The sequence below is a fragment of the Gekko japonicus genome, unplaced genomic scaffold, assembly GCF_001447785.1.
Source record: "Gekko japonicus isolate JY-2015 unplaced genomic scaffold, Gekko_japonicus_V1.1 scaffold766, whole genome shotgun sequence".
In the NCBI taxonomy this organism is placed as follows: Eukaryota; Metazoa; Chordata; class Lepidosauria; order Squamata; family Gekkonidae; genus Gekko; species Gekko japonicus.
In genome coordinates this window covers 521,784-543,743 of record NW_015172577.1, presented here as the reverse complement: position 1 = coordinate 543,743, position 21,960 = coordinate 521,784, and positions in this window count along the sequence as shown.

Genomic DNA, 21,960 nt, shown 5'->3' with positions numbered 1-21,960 from the left:
CTTCCAAGCTTCCCCAATGGTTTTGACCCTTTCTACTTTTCCTTTCAGTTTCCTCCCCACATGTCCTCTCATATCAGAGAAGTTACCCCTTTTAAAGTTAAAAGTGGTTGTGTCAGTCTTTTTGGCCAATTCCCTATTTATACAAATGTTGAACTCAGCAATATTATGATCACTGTTCCCAAGCGGTGCAATCACTTTTACATCTCTCACCAGGTCTTGAGTGTTACTTAGGACCAAATCAAGGATCGCCTCTCCCCTTGTAGGTTCCGTGACCATCTGCTCCATAGCAAAGTCATTTAGGGTGTCTAGAAACTCAATCTCTTTTTCTCGACTAGAACACATATTGACCCAATCAATGTGTGGGTAGTTAAAATCACCTATTACGACACAGTTTTTTTGTCTAACCACTATCTGTAATTTATTCATCATTTTATAATCCTCCTCTATCTTTTGATCTGGTGGGCGATAACAAACTCCCAGTGTTAAGTTTCCTTTTGGCCCCCCTATTTCAACTCATAGAATTTTCAGAAGCGAATCCAATTCTCTTAGCCTCTCAATCTTTCTGGACTTTATACCCTCTCTGACATACAGAGCCACCCCACCTCCAACCCTTCCCCCCCATCCTTCTGATATAATATATAACCAGGAATCACTGTATCCCATTGATTTTCCTCATCCCACCAAGTTTTTGAAATACCCACAATGTCTATTTTTCCCTCCAAAACCAAGCACTCCAACTCCCCAATTTTACCTCGGACACTTCTAGCATTTGTATAGAAACAGCTATAATTTCCCATACAAGTTAAGCCTGCAACCTTCCTCTTGCTATCTTGCTATCTCGAGACCTTGTCAGGCAGTCTATGGTCTCAGTGGACAATTTCAATCCGCCTCCCTGTAGAAAAGCAACAGGTTCCCCCTCATCTCTCTGAGATGAGCCAACCCGAACCAGTCGGCTTTCCCAAAAAAATGGGCATTATGTTGGCCTCCTCTGATTCACCCCACCCTGACCTAGTATGAATAGAGATTGTCAGCGGTGTTGCTCACTGCCCAGCTGCTTAACCTTGGGCACATCTGTACAGACCTCATAGGAGCACTACACACTTGTATCTATGTGCCAACTTGTATTTTGAATTACTATTTCTGTTGTTTAATTGATAGAGAGTTTTATTATTTTAACAATTTTATCTGTGTTTTAATTATTGTAAGCCGCCCTGAGCCCTGCGTGCGGGGGGTGGGGGGACAAAAGTCTAGAAAAATAAAGTATAATGGATCAACTCAGGAGGCCACTTCTATAAGGGATAGTGTTGCAATCTACATTCAGAAATCATGTAAAATCAATTAGGGTTGCCAGCTCCACCCTGGCCACTGGCAGGGGGACCTACCAGAGGGACTAACCTTTATAATCAATTACAATTACATACCTTTATTAGCATAACAGAACTACAGAACCACTTTACAGCCATGGCGAAAGTACAGAACTGAAAATCAATAGGTCTTACCATACAGAATTGTCTTTGATTTTAGTACTTCAGCTAAGTAGCTAGTCACAATTTCAGTAACATCTGGAGAGGAGTCATTCAGGAGAAAACAACATTTACATTCATTAGTCAGACATCTTTTTGACTAATACATTGAAGAGTATTTTTTCCCAAATCGACTCGTAAAAGAGACAGTCCAAAATTATGTGGTTAATTGAGTCCAAGGAATTTAGACCACAGGGGCAAATTCGGTCCTGAAGTGGAGAATGTCGGTAACAACCAAGAAGCATCTCAGAAGGGAACACATTCAATCTAGCCAGAGAGAAGGCTCTACGTTGATGTGGATCTTCAAGGTTTTAAAAATAGTGAGCCGTCCTACCAGGCTGACTGTGAAGACCCAACATTGCGGGAGAGCAGACAAAGTTGTGCGGGACAAAGCTTATGCTGTTCAATATCAACAAGTCTTTGTCTGGTGAATAAGAATATTAAACTCATCTGACAAAACAACATCATTGAGGTCAATCCCTATTTGTTTAAATTTGTTTAGAATTGTAGAGTTCAAGATTGCATTATTCAGATCAATTTTTAGATGGTTCAGTAAGAATCCTGAGTCGGCTCTAAAAAGAATTTTGAGCCAGTAACAGATCACATGGGTTCAAACCTTTGTTTCAATCAGATTTTGACTAGTTTCTAAACAGATGGGAAAATAGGGCACGCGCTTAGGGATATCCATAATTTGTCTAAAAAACACTTCCTGTAAGTTCTCCACATCTTGATTAAAAGCATTAAACCAAATAGGGATGACGTATAAAACCTGAGTAAGCAATTTAGAATTATATATTCTAACAGCAGCTGGAACGTATTGGTTTCCCCTGAAAAACTAGAAGCGCTTAATTTGAGCTATCGAAACTCTAGCCCAATTTATAACATTGGCTGATTTCACACTAGAGCTGCTTCACTGTTGTGCCACCGTTTGCCACGGTTCTATTGGTCAATTTCACACCGGAAGCCGCATGGCTGATTTTGACCCGCAGCTTCACTCGATTTCCCCCGCAGTTTTGTGATCCTGTTTTTTGAGGATCAACGAAACTGTGGAGGAAATCGGGCGAAGCCACGGATCTAAATCAGCCGCATGGCTTCGGGTGTGAAATTGACCAATAGAACCAGGGCAAACAGTGGCGCAACAGCGAGGCAGCTCTAGTACGAAATCAGCCATTATTTCAGTGTGCCCAGTTAAGATTGTAATTACAAGACCCAAATACTTAATAGATTTAACTTGTTCAATTTCAGAATTTCCTATATGCCATTTATAGCAATGCCATTTTTTTGGAAAATACAGTCACCTTAGATTTAGTATAATTAATAGAGAGATGATTTATTTGACAGTAGATGTTAAAAGAGTCTAAATATCTTTGAATACCAACTTTGGTTTGGAAAAGTAAGCATGTGTCATCTGCATAAAGGAGAAGAGGGGATGGGAAATCCCCTGATCTAAGAGGATGACCATTAACTGCCATTTATAATCTTATAATATAATTGCTGGATCAGTTGAAAAAATGCTGTGCTGAATTTGTTGCATTGTACAAGCTTCAAAAGCTGGCTCAAAGACATTGAACTAGCAGAATGGACTGAAGCTACTGCATTGGTAGACTTGCCAGTTTCCCCTTCCTGAGCTGTCAAAAGTTGCAGGGCTGAAGTATTTTAGCAGATAAAGCTTTTCTCTATCATTTCATCCTCATGCTGGGAAAAGCTGCATTTTGCAAAACGCTGCACAGCAGCCTTTTAACAGAACCAGGCATACGTGCCTGTATTTGTGTGTAGGAGTCCCAGGCGGCTGCTGTTCTTGAACCCCTATGTCTGGGTGGCATCTGCTTCACTGTAATAGCATTCCTAATCCACAATACTAGTGGGTCTGTCCAGACACACGTTATTCCATTTTAAAGCAACTTCTTTACAAGCATCCAACACTGATTCAATGATGTCTTTAAAAAGCAAAATATGTGACTCAAAACTAACAAATCTCCATCACCTCCAAGTTAGTGCCATTTTCCGTTGAGAGAGTAAACACCAGTGCATTGAGGAGAGAGGTCTATAAATTAATCAGTATAGGCAGATTCCCCACACACACACACACACACACTAATTATAGTTCTGACAAATGTGAAATGCAGTGATAAGTGCACGTCGAACATTTCTAATTTGTTGGCTTTTATGCAAACTAAGTAACATTTAGCCTCTACCTTCGCTACTGAAAGAATACTAATAATTAGCATGTATACAATACTTTAGGGCCTTAAATGGACTTAAATGGGTTTTTTTTAAAAAAACAACACACACACACACACACTAATAATAGCTCCTAGAAGGGAACATTTGGATTGACATCACTAGAGGGTGGTTTTTGGTGTGTGTCATTTTTTTAAAAGATCTTTCTCAGCTTCTGTTTCCCTTGGGAAAAACCATGTTGGTATGATATAGAAAGCCGTATATTTCCTACCATGGGGCTGACAGCAGCTCTGCAGATGTGCACTGGAAAAAAATTGGTTAAAATAGTTAAATATCCAGAGTTTTCAATGAATCTTTGTTCACTGGAGAGGAGGCATTTTCTTTCTATGTAAAAATCTTTATTTCTAAAGAGAAGGGTACACAGGAAAATCTACAAAATAACAACACTTAAGACTACATGCTTGCAACAACAGACACACAGATAGTAATGTAGATTCTTCCTTTCTTCTTGACCCCTAGAAAGAAATCACCTGAATGCATTAACCAATGATTGTTAGTAAATAGGCTTCAGTTTTCCGGGTTTTCTTTCCACTGGCTTTCTGCCAGGTTCCCTTCCAGGTCAGTCTAAACAATAGCACACAAGGTAAGCACATTAACCCTATAATGACTGAATTTTAGACCTTGCAACACACATATTTCCAACAATTTGCACTGAGAAGATGGGGCAGAGGAAAAGGGATGATCTTTCAGCCACAGCGCTCCAGTAGATCCAAATCTGACCCCCTTTCCAGCAGAGCCTTAGCTTTTTTAAAAATGCAGGAGATCCAAGTACAAATGTCTTGACTTCCCTTCTTGCTGTTCCTTAAGAAATCCTTCCAACAATCCTGAAATTAGCTTAGCTTACATATCCCCATGGTGCATAGTGTTGGAGGGAGGAGGCTGAGAAACACTGCATCACTTAAGGCGACCCGGACAATCTGTGGATGAGGAACTAAATTTGAACAGGAGACCACCTGGTTCACAGTTCAACATCTCACTTTAATTTTATGCCAAAGTACGGCTTTTCCCGCAGTTGGACTCAACACAAGTACATATGGAGTAAGAATAGGTTAAAATTTCCTGTGCAGTTGCAGAGTGCATTTCCCTCACCACCTGCTCCACATACAGATATGTTGGAGTGTAGATGGGAAGCACATCCAAATCACATGTGAGCCCTGCTATCCTTTTTCCCTATTAAATGAAGCACAGAAGCCGCCACACTAGTTCTCAGTAGCATTAAAACTTGCTTTTCATTCTATGTCGATTAGTTATCCCTGTTATTTAGTTTATATTGGAGGTTCATCCAGGTTCATATAACAATCTGAGTTGAATCTAGACTAACACTTCCACAGGCACAAGGATTTCAAGCCACAGAGCACAATTTTCCTGCCTCCCACCTCCCATGGCAGCCCAAATCCTTCAAATCTCCCCAAGAACAGGATTTTCAGGAGGCGGGGAATTGGGAAGTCTTTGCACCCACAGAAACATCTACTCAGGATCTAAATCTCCATAAGAATGAAATTAACATTTATACTTAGGATGCCTCAAAGAACAGTGGTGTGATGTCCCTTTCTCGCTGCCTTTAAATCCCTCCTCAGACATTTTCTGTGAAGACTTTGCCCCAGCTCCGAAGTTCCCCTCTTCTATTGAAATTAATTTAAGCATTTGCAGTGGAAATGAACTATGGTTGCCAACCTCCAAGTGGAGCCAGAAGGTCTCCTAGAATCGCCAGACTACAGAGATCAGTTGCACTGTTAAAAATGGTAGCTTTGGAGGGTGGACTCTATGAAATCACATCCCCATGGAGCTCTCTCTCCTCCCCAAACTCCACCCTCCCTAAACTCAAATCTCCAGGAATTTCCAATCCAGGCTGGCAACTCTAAAATGACCACATGTTCTTCCCCTATTTCTCTCTGCCTTGTGCTCCCTCCCTTCATTTTCTTGTCTCCGTTATGTTAGATTTTAGATTGTAAATTGCTTGAACCAAATTCTTTGTATTCTAATAACAATAACACCGTAACAAGTAATATACAGCCATTATACAGAATCGTAATCCAGACTGGCTCAGCTATGAATTGCTCAAGCCAAGTTCTGTCTGTTTCCTTCATAGTCTTATGAAAGACAAATGAGCTTCATGGGGAGTCCAGAAATTCAATTCATCTTGATTATTTTGAATTTGACAGTGAATTCGAGAGCTGATTGGCCCCAAGAGACAGGTCTGTCAACAGTCGAAATTGCTAATTACTTTCTGCAGATCTGAAGTCACAACATCTCCTGCAAAAACGTCCGATCTTTAATTTATAGCCAAGCATTACAGCTGATTTGCAGAGATCCGTTATGATTGGAATAAAAGTCCCATTGACCTTAGGAGAAGGGCTAAACTGATGTTAATGACACTGAAAGTGTACTGGATTGATGAAAGGACTACTAGAGCTAGGTTATTAATTAGGATGAAACCTCTGGTCTAGACCACACACACACACACACACAAATAATGTACCAAGATTTGTGGAGAGACAGATTTTTTTTGAAGTGTTTTCCCAGCTCAGGCTAATAAAAGTTATTTCCAGGCCCAATTCAGAGTTTTATGGATGATCTAGAGAGGTGGGGAGGGATTTCAGCAGGGATGTGGTGCCACAGAGCCTGCTCCCCAGGACAGCTGATTTTTGGTATCTGGAAATAAGCTGTAATTCTGGGAGAACTCCAGGCATCACCTGGAGGGTAGGCACTGAACTCTCCAGTAAATGAGTATAATTATCTCGCGACAAGATGATAATCAGTTTTCCATCCTTGATGTAGTCATCTCTTACCATATGACTGCATATTTGTATGAAATGCTGACCATGGGACATTGTGATCATCTTACTTACAAGTATGCTGTATGAATGGTATCAAGTTCCTCATCCTGCTTTTTCAACCTGAAAATCCTCATTTTAATTTTGCATCTTCCTTTGTCCTGCTTAAGTTAATGATTCTTCATTTTTGTGCCATTTCCCTTGCTCCAAATTTTCCCCATAAAGTATATGCACTTTGACAATGTTATGTGTCAGCATAATTACATTGTACATGTGTTGCATGGACAAACTACATACATAGTACATAAAAATACCATATAAAATGCTTATATAGAATACACATACATAGATGAAAAGGAAATATATATTCCTATGTTTAAAAAAATGAAATATGGAGCATTTGTTCATTCCTAAAAGCATGTATTAAAAGCAAAAGGTTCTATCCTGTCCAATCTCCCTTCTCTCTACAGGCCCCATATATGGCCTTTGCCCATGTAGAGGCCAAATTTCCTGGTACAACTGTTTCAATAGTCAACAGGGTTCCTTCTCTTTCTAACAGCAGCAGAAAAGTTGGTAGGCTCCAACCCAATGTGTGAATTAGATATCAGATATTTTCATGTACACATATTTAGACATGCACTTCTATTTTGCACGCTCTGAAATTCTGAGCTCCAAGATTCTCACTACCAACAAAAAATGCTGTTTGCAAACAGAAGCTTTGCACATGGATGATCAGGAAAGTCACTGGAAAACAATATCATTTGTCCTTCAGTGTTACACTCTATTTGCAAAGATTCATTTGGAAAGCTGCGTACTGTGAATGGAACAGCATATCTTGTGCTCTGGGACTATGAAGATCGAGGACTGAATGCTTCTGGGACTGGAACTGAGGGGGAAGGGGGAGAAATAGATCTAAAATGTCTGAAGAAAAGTTTTTGAAAGTACAGAAGAATAAATTGGTACAGATGCTTAATTGCCTCAGGTGCTCTGGGCAGAAGGCATGTATCTAATGAAGCAATACTAGCATAGCTTTTGAATTTTGTTGACACGTTTCACTGCCCCAGATTATCGCTGGAAAAACTGGACCACTCTAAATGACACAGAATGATTGCCAGAGAGGTCTGTCATTCAAGAAGAAAAGGTACAAACCTTTCAGCATGAAAAAAGCAATCTTAGAGAGCCACCTCCCAAAGCACTGGTTTAACATCTCTCTTTTTTATTGCCCTTTTTTTTCTGAGGTGGGAACTAACATTCCCTGTTCACATCCATAATCCATTGCCAGCCGCAAATTAAACTCATTTTAATTCCTGTAAATTAGTTTTGGGGTTTTTTAATTTTTTAATCCTTCTTAGCAGCTCCATGTGGCAGATGGAAAGCTATCAGCATCTGAGCATAGACGGTTATGTTTTCAGGGGCCTTTTTGAACAGAAATGCATTTGATAATTGTTTGGCTCTCTTTTGACAAAAACTATGGTTTTCTTCTAAGCCTACTGGATCTGCTTAAGAATATAAAGAAACAATTAGCTCTCCTGATATTTGCCAACAAACATCATTAGGGCTAAATCCTGAGTGGTCCAGAGAATCTATTAATCATTGGTATTTCCCTTTATAGTCATGCACACTGTGTATTTATTGCTGAAGACCAGGTCCTGAGAATATGGAAATTTTCCAAACAAAAGTACAAGAAAATAATACTCAGGGAATGAAGAGATAAGGTGAATGTTCAGCAAAACTCTTCACCAGCTGATCCCAGCGGGTGGATGTTTTGGTGTTGGTGTTCTTTTGAAGAACTTTTTTATATGGCAGGAAGTGCTTACAGGAAATATATGTCTATGTAACTAATGAAATTATCTTTTTCAGCTCTGGTTTAGCAATTCCAGCATGATACAGCCCTTGTGATGTCTACAGCACAGTTCCTAAACTTTAGACTTGCCAACCTCCAGCTGAGGCCTGAAGATCTCCTAGAATTAGATCTGATATCCAGACTACAGAGATCAGCTGCCCTGAGAAAATAGCTGCTTTGGAGGTCCCTCCCCTCCCCAAATGCTGCCCTCTGCAGGATCCACTCCCAGATCTCCAGGAATTTCCCAATCTGGAGATGGCAACCCTAATTTAACAAGACTTCCTGGTGCCTGCCCTGAAATGTCATATTTATCTTCACTACTTATCTGTCCATTTCATCTACAGATGTCACTTAATATGCTACTTGTTGCACAAGGGCATCTCTATGCAGAAATGAAAGGAGACAAACCCTAACAAACTAATGACAACATATGGAATCAAAAGATATTAATCAAAAGAGCCACATTGGCTCATCCCCAAATCTTAACAAAATTGCACGCAGTTCATTTGAAAATCCCCAGAAGCAAGAGTAGTATAATAAGGGACAACTAAAAAATCCCTAAGAAAAGCTAGTCCTCTATAAAATTAATCCGCTGTTGTTCCCTGATGTTACTCCATGTCTGGATAAATCTCAAGTAACAAAAGTTGCAAGAATACTAGAATGCTTACTGGTTTGCATTTCTTTTGATTCTGTAGAAGTAGAAAGTAGGAATAACTTGGTTTCTTCTGAAGAAGACCCAATGGAATATTAGCTCAAAGTCTAAGAATGTTGGAAGATTGCTGATGAAATCACAAAAGAGATAATGCCACCATGACCATCTGAGGTCATAATTGTTCGTGGGGCTGTGGTTCAGTGGCTCAGCTTCTGCTTTGCATGGAGAAGATCCTAGGTTCAGTCCTTGTCATCTCTAGTTAAAAGGATCAGGTAGAAGGTTTGTTGGAAGAGCTCTACCCGAGACCCTGGAGAGCTGTTGCAGATCAGAGTAGACAATGCTGGACCTTGAAAGACTATTGGTTTTACTTTCTAAGCAATTCCATGTGTTTAGTAACACAGCTCTTGGACCCAGCTGTTTTGGTTTTTTAAAAAAAGATTTATTTTTGTTCAGGTCTGCTTTTCCGACTCCATATTTAGTTATCCCATGCCTAGCTACTACCGTGAGGTCCCTTACTATTGCTACTGTAGAATTTCCGGGGAAAGTTCTTTATAAGATGGATGTGCTATAGGAGGTAAGTTGCCATTGTTGTTGCTAGAATATTTCTGTAGACAAAATCCCTACACCTTGCTTTTGACACATAAGAGATTGTCAGAACTTAACTGTTCTTAGAAGATTTATACTGGTGTCTAGGAATGGCTGCTCAAGCTGAAGGGGCTATAAAATAATTTGTCACTCACCAGTTAAGTGACAAAGGAGATGTGATGCATGTCCCATCATTGCAGGCCGTGCTTCTTTCAGATTCAGCATGGGACAAGACGGAGAGTGACATTACAGAGCCATTTGAAAATGTGCCAACCCCACTCACTAGGCTATCACCCAATCAGACTATTTCAGAAAATAGTCAGAAGTGATAAAAATGCTATAAATATTCATCAAAATGTAGATTAGGGCATTACATTATTTTTCTCATAACATTTCTAGATGTCTTGTTTCATCTTTCATCAGCCCTGACCAACATAGAACTGATGCCGCACTTCTTCTCCCTACAGATGCAATCAGTTTTTCATTTTATTCCATAGGCAAGATTATGAAGAGATACCTTCACCTGGACAGTTGTCTTATCCTGAAGGAAATGAGAAAGCAAACACTTCCATCCCAACCTACTTAATGCTGCCAGTACCCACCACACCGGCCTATGGCTATCCCTGCTCAGGGACAAATGTTGCATCCTAGAAACAAAGTATGTAGCCTGCCCAACAAAGAGAAGCAGCTTTCCAAAAGGCCACTCCTCACTTCAACAGCATGCATTTCTTACACAGACTCCTCTTTCAGATCAACGCATACTACAAATGACATCACTCCATTACTGTCATTCCACTACTGAATATATAGTTGATTGTCACGAAGGGCTACATGTTAAGATCTCTCCTCTGAACAATGATAAGCTTTTTTGGCCGAAGGTAGCAAAACTTTGAGCTGATAATTTTAAATTGTTTTCTTTATAGAGAGGTAAACGCTATAATTTCTCAAGCACTTTGACTGAAATGTGTTTTTTAAATTATAGCCATAATCCAGAAAAGCAGTATTGTATCTAAAATATGATGAGGTCAACAGAGTGATGCTGTTATGTATAGTATCATTTTGGCTTCCTCTTATGCATGCCCCCCAATATATGAAATACTTATAAAAATGGAAATCCCTAATCTAAAGTGTAGGTTTAAAACAGGACTTAATGGGTGTTCCTTCTCTGCCACGTCCTTAGTCATAAGAACATAAGAGAAGCCATGTTGGATCAGACCAATGAACCATCCAGTCAAACACTCTGTGTCATACAGTGGCCAAAAACCAGGTGCCATCTGGAGGTCCACCTGTGGGGCCAGATCTCCAGAAGCCCACACACACACACCGTTGCCTCCCAAGCACCGAGAATATAGAGCATCACTCCCCCAGACATAGTGATCCATCTATACCTTGTGGCTAACAGCCACTGATGGACCTCTGCTCCATATTGTCAGCAATGCTGCCATGAGTGTGGTGTGTGTTTCTAATTGCTGTGCATTCTTTCCCATGCGCTTTTGTATCTTCGCTGTAACGCATATCTCTCCAGGTCGCTGGAGGTGTTGGTGTGTCTAGAATCCGTGGGAAGCTTCTTACCTTACCTGCTTCTGCAGCCGTTAGTTCTCTGCCAAATGCCCGCATGCAAGAGCCCATCTAATTGGGTACTACATGGGGGGTGGGTGCATACGAATGCCCTACATCTTATTATGTGCAAAGGTAACCCGCCATTCCTAACAGTGTTCATGTTACTGCATCTATAGCTTTTCAATAAAAGTAAAACCTTCCTGGAAGCGTGTACTTTGTTGTTTTGCTGTGGATCCTTACACATATGTTTATCCAATACCCTCTTGAAGCTGTCTATGTTTGTAGCCACCACCCTTCCGGCAGTAGTGAATTCCATGTGTTAATTACTCTTTGCTGTAACTTAACACACATAAATAGACAGGTAGGTCATTGGCTTGTCCCCAACTCAAACTAATTATCCAATGCCATCTTTAGTAATTTAATGCCATGATGCTAAGAAAAAGCCACCACAGATTGCTTGAGAAGTGGTCACTGTATTGACCTGAATATAACATGGAGGGGTAATCTGAGGACTATGAAAGTGCAAATTTGATGCAAGCAACATGACCTGGCCCTGTAGCATAAACAGGTATTGTACAGTGCAATGCTGCTTGGCTTGTTGCTTGAGATGTATTTTGACCACAAACATTGAGGCAATTCAATCAGGAGCTCACCTTGTGCATAAGCGATTTACCAAGCAATGATTTCATTAGGGATGTGCACTTTGAAAAAGTAATCAGGATTTTTTCGATCCAGATATCAGGGAGCTGAAAAATATCAGTATTCCTGGTTATCTGGGTTCCAAATATTGGTTTGGTATTCAGATCTTGGGTTTTTCCAGGATTCCAATATTATTCAGGTCCATTATTTCCTATGGGGAATGTTTCTGGAGGGGCTGTGTTTTGAGCATATTGCACCAAAACTGCAGTGGAGCTGATAGTGCCTGTTCTTTAAATAAATGCTAATTTCAAGTGAATTAGATCAAGACCAATGCTCCCTCTAAGCTGTGGAGTCTTGCGAGCAAAAATTCTGCCTTGTGAGCTACTGGCATTAAAGGTGTGAGCGAGTGATTTGGCTGCTGCATAAATTAGTTTGCTCTGGAGCCATCCTTCCTGAGCTAAGACAGAAAGGTGTGAGCCGGAGGCTAAAAAACTGTGAGCTAACGCACACTAACTCATCTTAGAGGGAACACTGATCAAGACATCTAATTCTACGGGCCCCTGGAGCCCCCCAGAATTCCATGTTTTTTCCAGGGCAAAGAATATTCAAAGACACAAGAACAAGCAAAGCAACCCCTGGCCAAAAGTCTGTCAAAGCAGACAGAGCCAACAAGCCCAAAGAACCAATGCAGAACCAAGGAATCCCAGCAGAGGCACAAAACAATGTGACCTTACACAACAAATGTATAACCTGAGAATCCAAGCCAATGCCAAGCCAGAAAATCCTCCAAGCCAAATGGAATATGAAAGCTGTCGCAACTCCAACACATGTAAAATCAGAGAATCCAACACAATATAGAATCTGAGAATCCCAGCCAAAGGAGAAACAGAATCCACCATAAACCCGACACAAAGCAACTTGTGTGAAGAACACAATGTTGCAAGACCCACAGAGCTAATTTGAAAGCACAGAACCTAAACCACATCAACCTGGCAAGCCCTAGGAAGAAGCAAGGGGAGGGGAACAGTCCTGCAAGTCTTAAAGTGCTGGCTCCTAATATTCCCAGTTACTCCCAAATATTTCCAAGATTCTTTAGGACCTATTTCCCAATACCCCAGAAAATCCCATATACCATCCAGAGACCCAAATATATCTGTAAAATTCTGATAAGGTATTTTTCAGATATATATTTGGACCAGATATATCTAAATGCACACCCCTAGTGTTCACAGTATTCTCAGTATCCTTGGTTTCCTAACATGTTCACTACACTGTGAACTATGGACACTTCTAGGAGAAAAGAATACTATGTTTTGTTTCTGATTTTTTTCCCCAGGATGAAAAATTCAGTTTATTTAGCCTGAATTCTTCTTAGCCTGAACTCTTTTTAGCCTGAAGGCAGGAGTTTCCATCATTTCTTTGTTCTTTTTTTACTTTGAAAAGTAATAGAAATGTTCTTGCTAGTTCTAAGCCAATTTGCTGCTGCCTACAGCAATAATCCTGTCTTGTAAAGGTGTGTTCTTCAGAAATATGGTACAAACCAACTTAAGGCTGAAGGGACCTGGATATATAATGACCATCTTCTTCTTTCTTATCTAGTAGTTTGGTTATATTGCTGAGAAAATATAAATGATTTGTCTCTACTGTCTTGCTCAAACTTCTTTATTTCTTCTTTCCCAGAGATTCTTCCCTTTAATTACTATAACCTCATAGTTCATCCCAGTGGATTTAGTTTATATAAGAATCCAGGCAGCTAGTCTTTTCAGCACTTTGACACAGCAGGGGTTATGACCTTTTAACAATACACATTGTAAAAATGCAATATGCTGAAGAACACACTGTATAATGTTCGTTTGGTAGGGAGGAAAGAACCACACACACACAATAGTGACATTGTCAACTACTGTGCAGTATGAATTTTCCCAAAATCCCATTCAGACAACTATTTTGGGGGGAAAGGATTCACACTAAACCAGGGGTGTCAAACATATGGCCGGGGGGGGCGGATCAGACCCCCAGAGGGCTTCCATCAGGCCTGCAGTGGAACTGGCCATCTCCTGCTTCCAGTTCTGCTGCTGCTGCATCATAGCTTGCTTCACCAGACTCTCTTAATCACTCAGCTATTTTATGTTTTAACCTGGGTCCTAGACTCAGAACTCTGAGCATGAGATTTCTGTGGTGAATGTCAATAAATCAAAAGTAGGGCTGCGGCTTACAGAGCTAATGTTTTAAGCATGTTTTTATTTTAAGTAAAAAAAAATCTTTGCGTTTGTGTCCTTTATAAAGTTTATATATCTGCTACCTGGCGTTACATTTTATGACACACATGACCTGGCCCAACAAGGTCTCATTGATATCAGATCCAGCCCTCATAACAAATCAGTTCGACACCCCTGCCTCAATTTATCATTGCCTTCTAGCCTCTTTTTTTTGCACAGTGGGGTACTTACAATGTTAGAGTCGGAAAATCTGCTTCTCTCCAACTATCCAGGGAAGTCTTCCATTTTTGCTTGAGTCTTGCTGACTACTGTAGGAATGGATATTTTGTTGCCCTCCTGTTTGGTATTAACAAATGCAAGCCTGACTTCTTGGATAAACACATAATAAAAAGGTTCTTATACTGAATACAGAGGTCCTGTATTATCACCATTACCATCATTATGTCTAACATAACAAAAAACATAATAAATACAATATCAGTTAAAACAAGTAAACAACAACAATTACAGAACCAACTATGGTGGTAATCCAATCAAATCCCAAGATAGGGGTAGAGCGGGGACTCTAGCCAGGAGATGGTCTAAGTTTGGCCAGAAGATGTTCCAGGGCACACCCCTCAGTGGCAGCCCCTAATCAAATGCCTGGTGGGAGAGCTCCATTTTACAGGCCCTGCAGAACTGTGAGAGGTCGCACAGGACCCTGATGTTATCTGGGAGCTCGTTCCACCAGTGTGGGGCCACCACTGAGAAAGCCCTGGTTCTGGTAGTATTTAGCCTGGCTTCTTTCGGACCAGGGAGGGTCAACCAGTGTTGCGACCCTGACCTCAGTGCTCTCTGGGGCTCGTATGGGGAGAGGCGGTTCTTCAGATAGGCAGGCCCCTGACCATATAGCGCTTTAAAGGTTAAAACCAGCACCTTGAACCGAACTCGGTACACTATAGGCAGCCAGTGCAGAGTCCTCAGCAAAGGCCTGATGTGGTCCTTTATGGAGAGGATCAACAGCCTGGCTGCGGCATTCTGCACTAGCTGCAGCCTCTGGATCTGGGACAAAGGCAGCCCCATGTAGAGAGCATTACAGTAGTCTAATCTCGAGGTGACCATCGCGTGGATCACTGTTGCAAAGTCGTTGTGTTCGAGGAAGGGAACCAACTGCCTGATCAGCCATAGATGGTAAAAGGCTGCCTTGGCAGTGGCTACTACCTGGGCCTCCATTGTTAAAGAGGTATCCAGGAGCACTCCCAAACTCCTGACCCACAATGCTGGCACCAAAGGCACCCCACCAAAGGCAGTAGTGGGATCCCTACCCCCAATCCACTCGGACTAAAGCACAGGACCTCCGTTGTCGTTGGATTCAATTTCAGTCGATTCAGTCTGAGCCAGCCCGCCACATCCTGAAGCACCCACTTCAGGTAATCTGGGCTGGAGTCGGACCAGCCGCCCAGCAACAGATACAGCTGGGTGTCATCAGTGTACTGGTGACACCCCAGCCCATACCTCCGGGCAATCTGGGTGAGGGGGCATATGTAGATGTTAAACAACATCGGGGACAGCACCGCCCCTTGTGGCACTCCACATACCAGTGGGTGCCTCTGGGATGTCTGCCCCCCTAGTGCCACCCTCTGTCCCTGACCCTGGAGAAAAGAGGCAAGCCATTGCAAGGCAAGCCCTTTGATTCCAGCATTGGCGAGGTGGTGAATCAGTAACTGGTGGTCAACGGTGTCAAACGCCGCCGACAGATCCAACAACATCAGTACCATCATACCGCCTTGATCCAGATGCCTTCGGAGGCCATCTGTGAGAGCGACCAGTGCTGTCTCTGTCCCACAACCCAGCCAGAAGCCGGACTGGAACGGGTCCAGCATGGAAGTGTCATCCATAAAGCCCTGCAGCTGAATCGCCGCCGCTCTCTCCAATACTTTGCCCAAATAGGGCAAATTGAAAACAAGCCAATAGAGTGGGTGGACCATCGCTTCCTTAAGTGCCCCTGGGAATAGCCCCTCCATGAAGGACTTGTTGATAATGTCCCTAAGGACACCTCGTAGCCCCTCATGACCAGCTTTTATAAGCTATGAAGGGCACGGATCAAGGCTACACATGGTTGGGCGTACAACTGAGAGCAATCTGTCAACTTCCTCAAGACTGAGTGGACTGAAAGTAGTGACACTGGGGAACTGGAAAGCAAGTGCCTGAGAAGAGGGAACCCTTTGCCCTTTTAAGCTAAGTTTAAGTTGTGAGGGAAAGCAGATATAGTCACTATCACCTGAAGTGAAAACAGGAAATGCCTGAATAACAAGGCAGCTATACACTGTCAATCATGAGTTGCATCCAAAGGCTGCTTTCCACTGACAGAAGACACTTCCACCAATGGAATGGAATTTCTCTGCATCCAGCCTCCAGCAGCCTACTAACTTCTGCTAAATGATGCTCCTGGAGGACAGAGAATTAAGTCAGAGGGGGGAATTAGCAAAAATCACCTGCCTGTCCACTTGCAGAAAATAAACTTCAGATTCATCCCTGTTTTCTAGAAGTGAACTGACTTACAGTACTGCTGAATGAGCAAGAGGAAGGGCTGCAGGAGAGACAAAGGTTAGAGATGGTTAATTATATGCTGCGTTAACCTTGTTTCATAGTGTTGCCTCACTGGCAGGGGATTTATAACCTACTGGCTGGGGTGGCTATTTAGCCTCTGCTGAAACCAGCCATCAGGTATAAATGCCAACTAATTTCAGTAAATTCATTGCCACCCATCCAAGTAAACTCTTTGTAGGCCTATTATTGTACCAGCAATATTACCATCTCATAACACCTCTGTGTTTATTTGCCCATGACCAGTCCCATACTGCCTCCAAACACCAGTTTAGTTTCTTCTTAGAGCATGCTTAAGGAGATTAGAGATATAGGCCACCTAGCTGCAGTGTTTGTAGCGTCAAGATCAGGCATCCCTATTTTAACACTGCAAACACTGCAAATAGAAGACCTATTTCTCTAGGATCTTTATGTTCTGAGAAGAAACTAAGCTGGCGTTTGGAGGCAGTAGGAAATGGAACATGGGCAAACAAAGACAAATGTGTTATGGGGTGGTAATATTACTGATATAATAATAGGCCTATAGTCTGTTCTGCTTGAGGTTATGTGTAGTGTTGCCAGGTCCTACCTGGCAACTGGTGGAGAGCTCCAGAGTCCTTCCTGGGATCATCTGCCATTTGCGCAAAGCGTGCAGGGTGCAATGATGTCACCTGGAAGTCATATCATCGTGTCACTGCCATCAGGGGTGACCCTCTAGTTTTTGGGCAAACTATGGTTTTTCACCTTCAAAACCATAGAGTTTGCCCAGAAACTAGAGCATCATTCTCCCAACATTGGTGAAGTGATGGCATCACTTCTGGGTGAAATTATTGTGTTGGGAACATAACACAATAATGTCCCTGTTTGGGGGTGGGGTTTCTTCCACTGGCCAGCTGGCCAGCATCAGGTCAAAGTCCTGGGACCTCGAGGCTGGGAACCCTAGTTATACAAACCCTGGGTCAGCAGGTTCATGGAGGAGCTCCAGTATTCCCTCCTGTCCTTGGAAAAGCAGATGGAATACTAGGGACAACTTTACCTACTGTTGGCTGGCTGCGGTCATCCCTGCAGAAAGCCAGTCTGGCCACATTAAAGCTTATCTTGGCAACATATAAATTAGATTATTGCAAAACGCTTGATGTGGGGCTTACCTTGAAGACTTATTGGAAGTTTTAGCTTTCTATCACAACTAGAGCCCATCATATCAGACGTATTACACCAGTTTTGTTGCCTGGACACCAGTAAGGACAACATTCTCAAGGACTGTACTCTGCTCTCAAGGTACCCTCCATCCCAAAATTTCAGACCATTCTAAAGGCACTGCAAACTCTCCCTTGCTCTCACCTGGAAAATGCTTCAAATGGCTAAGCACTCATATAACAAGGTAAGTTGTGGGAGGAACAGAGAGCTCCTCTGCTCATTAATGCATGCTTTGCTGGTGCATTAAAAATACTTCTCTTCATTTTGCATGTGAAAGGTTATAGCAGTGCATAGTTTCTTGGATATTTGATGGAAGGAGTTCAGTCATAGCTTGAGGCATATCTTCTGACTTTCTCACTGGCTCCCCTGGCACAGAGTAAGTCAATACAACAGGATGGGACCTCCGATAAACCATACAATAGGATATGGATTGTAGAAATCTGGAACCAACCAGGAATCTGAAACAGAGCTGAAGCATAGCATAAGTATTAACGTGATGGGTTAAATAATGCAAAAATTACATAGCAGAACCCTGCTTACAGCAACAGACAGTACAAAGTATACACAGCAGCATAGAGCCTTATCACCTGTGTAAAAAAGCCCCCTTGTAAAGCAGAATTACATTGTAAAACAGAGTTACTCTCTTCTAAGCCCTTTGACTTCAAGGGACCTAGAAGGGCGTAACTCCACTTAGCATTGCACAGTAAATCCCTCCAGTGGCCAAGGATGATGATGCACTTCCAAGCTAGGCCCAGACCTTCTCTAAAATGTTCTGCAGTCAGCTACGACACACCTGTCAAAACTGTACCTCATGACCAGCTGTCTTTGTCTTTCAGGAAATTCAGTGATGTTACATTTTAAGTCAGCAGCCAGCCTAGGGGATAGGATGACTTCAAAGCACCTGTCTTTATTATACAGAATACAACACACATTCCAGTTTAGGAGTTCATTTAGGTTAAACACAAATACATAGATCTGGGATATAACCACATGCCCACCCCCAGTTTCCATTTGTTCAAGTGTTTCAGTTGCACAGTGGATATGTGTATAATCCAAATGTGAGGCAGCTTCCATTCCTACGATCTGCACCATTTATTTCCCCAGAATAGAGACTTCATATACAATACTTTGTGTATGTTCATGTGTCCACATGTAAGCAGTGTGGAAATGAGATGCTTCCACAGGTAAGGCTCAATGGCATGGCCAGTAACGACAACTCCAGTCTTCCCATGCATTAAAATCCAGAGATATACCCATGTTACTCTGCTGTACTTGAAACAACAGAAGAGTCCCATGGCCCTTGAAGAGTAACACATTTATTATGGCATAAGCTTTCATGTACCAGAACCCTCTTTGTCGGATGCATAAATGTTCTTTGATTGTGAATCATTTTCTGAAAGAAAAGTTAAACGTATTACTCAGAATCTGATGAAGCAGGCTCCCGCTCATGAAAACATATGACTTAATAAATTTGTTAGTCTTTAAGGTGCCACAAGACAATTTTGTGATTTTTACATGAGACAGGCAATGGTCTAGTTCTTTCCTATTTTCTAACTGTCTAGTTAGTCTCTGTTGCTACAGGACCTCTGGAAGCTGACTTTAAAGCAACAGTGCCCACATAATAACAGGGCAGACATTGGTCCAAGCTGCATGGTCTCACTCAGGCTGCATTCACACAAGCAGTTCTCACCAATATAGTTGCATTACCTTTGCAGATTTAAAGAGCACAATCAGAGAACAACGTCTGCCTTCCATGCCCCAGTCATCGGCACCCAGATCCAGTCCATCCTGGAAGCAGAGTTTGCCGACACCAGAGGAAGTCCAGCCTTTTCATATGCCAGCGCTTCCACTCTGCTCTTCCTGGTATCTGAACCCCTCTGTCATGAATGGATGCCAGATGGGAAGTGTGAACAGTCACTTCTGTCTCAGTCATGGGTTTTTTTTCAGCCGGTAGGGATGTGCACATAAAGGCATATGAGCATAAGCACCCCCCATTGCCAGCAAGGGCCACGCTCCATGGTTGAGGCACCAGTAATGTGGATGCTTCAGCATGGGTCCAGCATGCAGAGGAGCTGCTCCAGGGTGCAATGTCTGGTCACCCCTTCCCGCGATGATTTAAATCACTGCAGATAGAGGCGACACTGGATCGCACCAAGCCTCCATTGTGACCACAGCCTCAATTTTGCTTTACTAATAGATTAGATGGGGCTTCGCTCTAGCAGTGGTCTTGACCAAGGATGATTATACAATTGCTTCTCCTGATCATGGTGTTTTACTACAGAACCTGGAAACAGTTAAAATGATGGGAAAGAGAAAGCTATCAGATGGTGCATTTTTATAAAACTGTTGGACTGGAAGAAAAACTAAATTTATTACTCAGATTTTTCTCCCTGTATTTGTTTATCAAATGGAGACAGCTGCAAACAGTGATGTATAGAGATAGCTGTGAATGAATGAAGAATAGGTGCCCAAGCTTTATTTTAGAGACAAATTGAAAAACTTCCCTGAAAGATATATGTGCAATGTATTCTCATCCTATGAGAGCTTCTGAATTTATACAATGTCGGCTTCTACAACTCCCCTGACTTGTACAGGGGATGCTGTGCAGGTGGGCATGCTGGGTGTTGGAGACGGTCCTTGTAGATGCAGAGATCTCCAATGGATTCAAGAAAATCCACCATTTTAAAAAGCCACTGCCCTCCACCTCCCCCACAGCAGCAGGGACTGAAGGTTCTGAAAGGCTCCTGCCCTCAGTGAGTACAAGAAGCTGGGAAGATTCCGCTAGCATGCTTGCAGCAGCTGGACTCCTCCCCCCCCTCTTTGCTTGCAAGTACTGGGGCATGGCCAGAGGCATTTCAGCAGCTGATCTCCCCCCCCCCCTTTGCTGGCAAGTACTGGGGCATGGCCAGAGGCATTTCTGGCAAAGTAAGAAGCCGGGTACATCTTGCTAGGTCATGTAGTTCATGGCCTGGGACCTATGATAGCCAGCCCAGTGAATCAAGGCCCTGCCCCGGATGCAAGTGCTTTGTTTTATTTAAACTGCTTGCTTTGGAAAAAATTGTAAGCCATTTTGTGTCCCTTTGGGGAGAAAAGTGGCATAGAAATTCCCAAATAAATAAATAAATATATATATGACAAATAGAGAACAACATGGAGTTATGAACTTTTATCTGCCAGAACTGAGAAAGCAGATTGGGGACAAATAGAGGAGGGGTGTGCTTTGAACTGGATAGATAGTTTGAAGGACTGAATACAGAAGCAATTGGTTGTGAGGGAAGAGGGGTGCCCTCATTTTTCAAGCACAGATCTGCTTTCAAGGATCGCTCAGACCCCATGGGGATTGCAGCCTTGTGTGAAGCTGCTCCAAGACAAATTCTCCCATCTCTATAGGATCCTTCAAACAGCAAGAGGAATAATCCCTTGCGTAAAGGCTCATAAGAGGAGGAAATGGCCTTGGTCATCAAAACCCCTCAGGTGTACATTCTCTGAGCCCAACACCCTCTTGCCATAGCATCCTTCACACTACAAAGTGGACCCCTTCCCTTGTAATTTAAAGTAACTTGGAGGTGCATCAAAGTTGTGCAGCTGAGTGCAGTTATAGTCTATTAAATACATCAAATACTTATTATTAAACACATTGCCAATATGCATTGAAATGTACAACCACATCATATTAGGATATACACTTGAGTGGACATCAAAGTGTGCATTTCACTGAAAGTAATATAGTACTGACAGAAAGTACCCATGCTTGGATGATATGCTTTTGGATATGTACCCAGTTTTGGTTCTGACTTGACAATAATGGCTAGTTCTGGGTACGGACATCATTAGTTAGCTCAGGTAAAGAAAATTAGATAGAAGGGTAGAGAGGGAAGGCATGACACACACACACACCAACCCAACCACCCAACACAACATCTCTCAGACTCAGAGGTGTAGGTAGGTTAGATAGTCACAGGTTTACTACCCATCTTGTCCCTATTTCTTTTTATGAGTTCTGATCCTTTTACAAACCAAGTCCTCATTCCCTTTCCCATAGACACCACCAGATAGTGCAGCCCAGTTCCCTTTTCAACCACCCCTCATCCAGATATTTCCCTCAGGTATTGGGTTAGAGAGCTAATTATTGCTTACCTTTCATGCTGCCACTGTTTATATA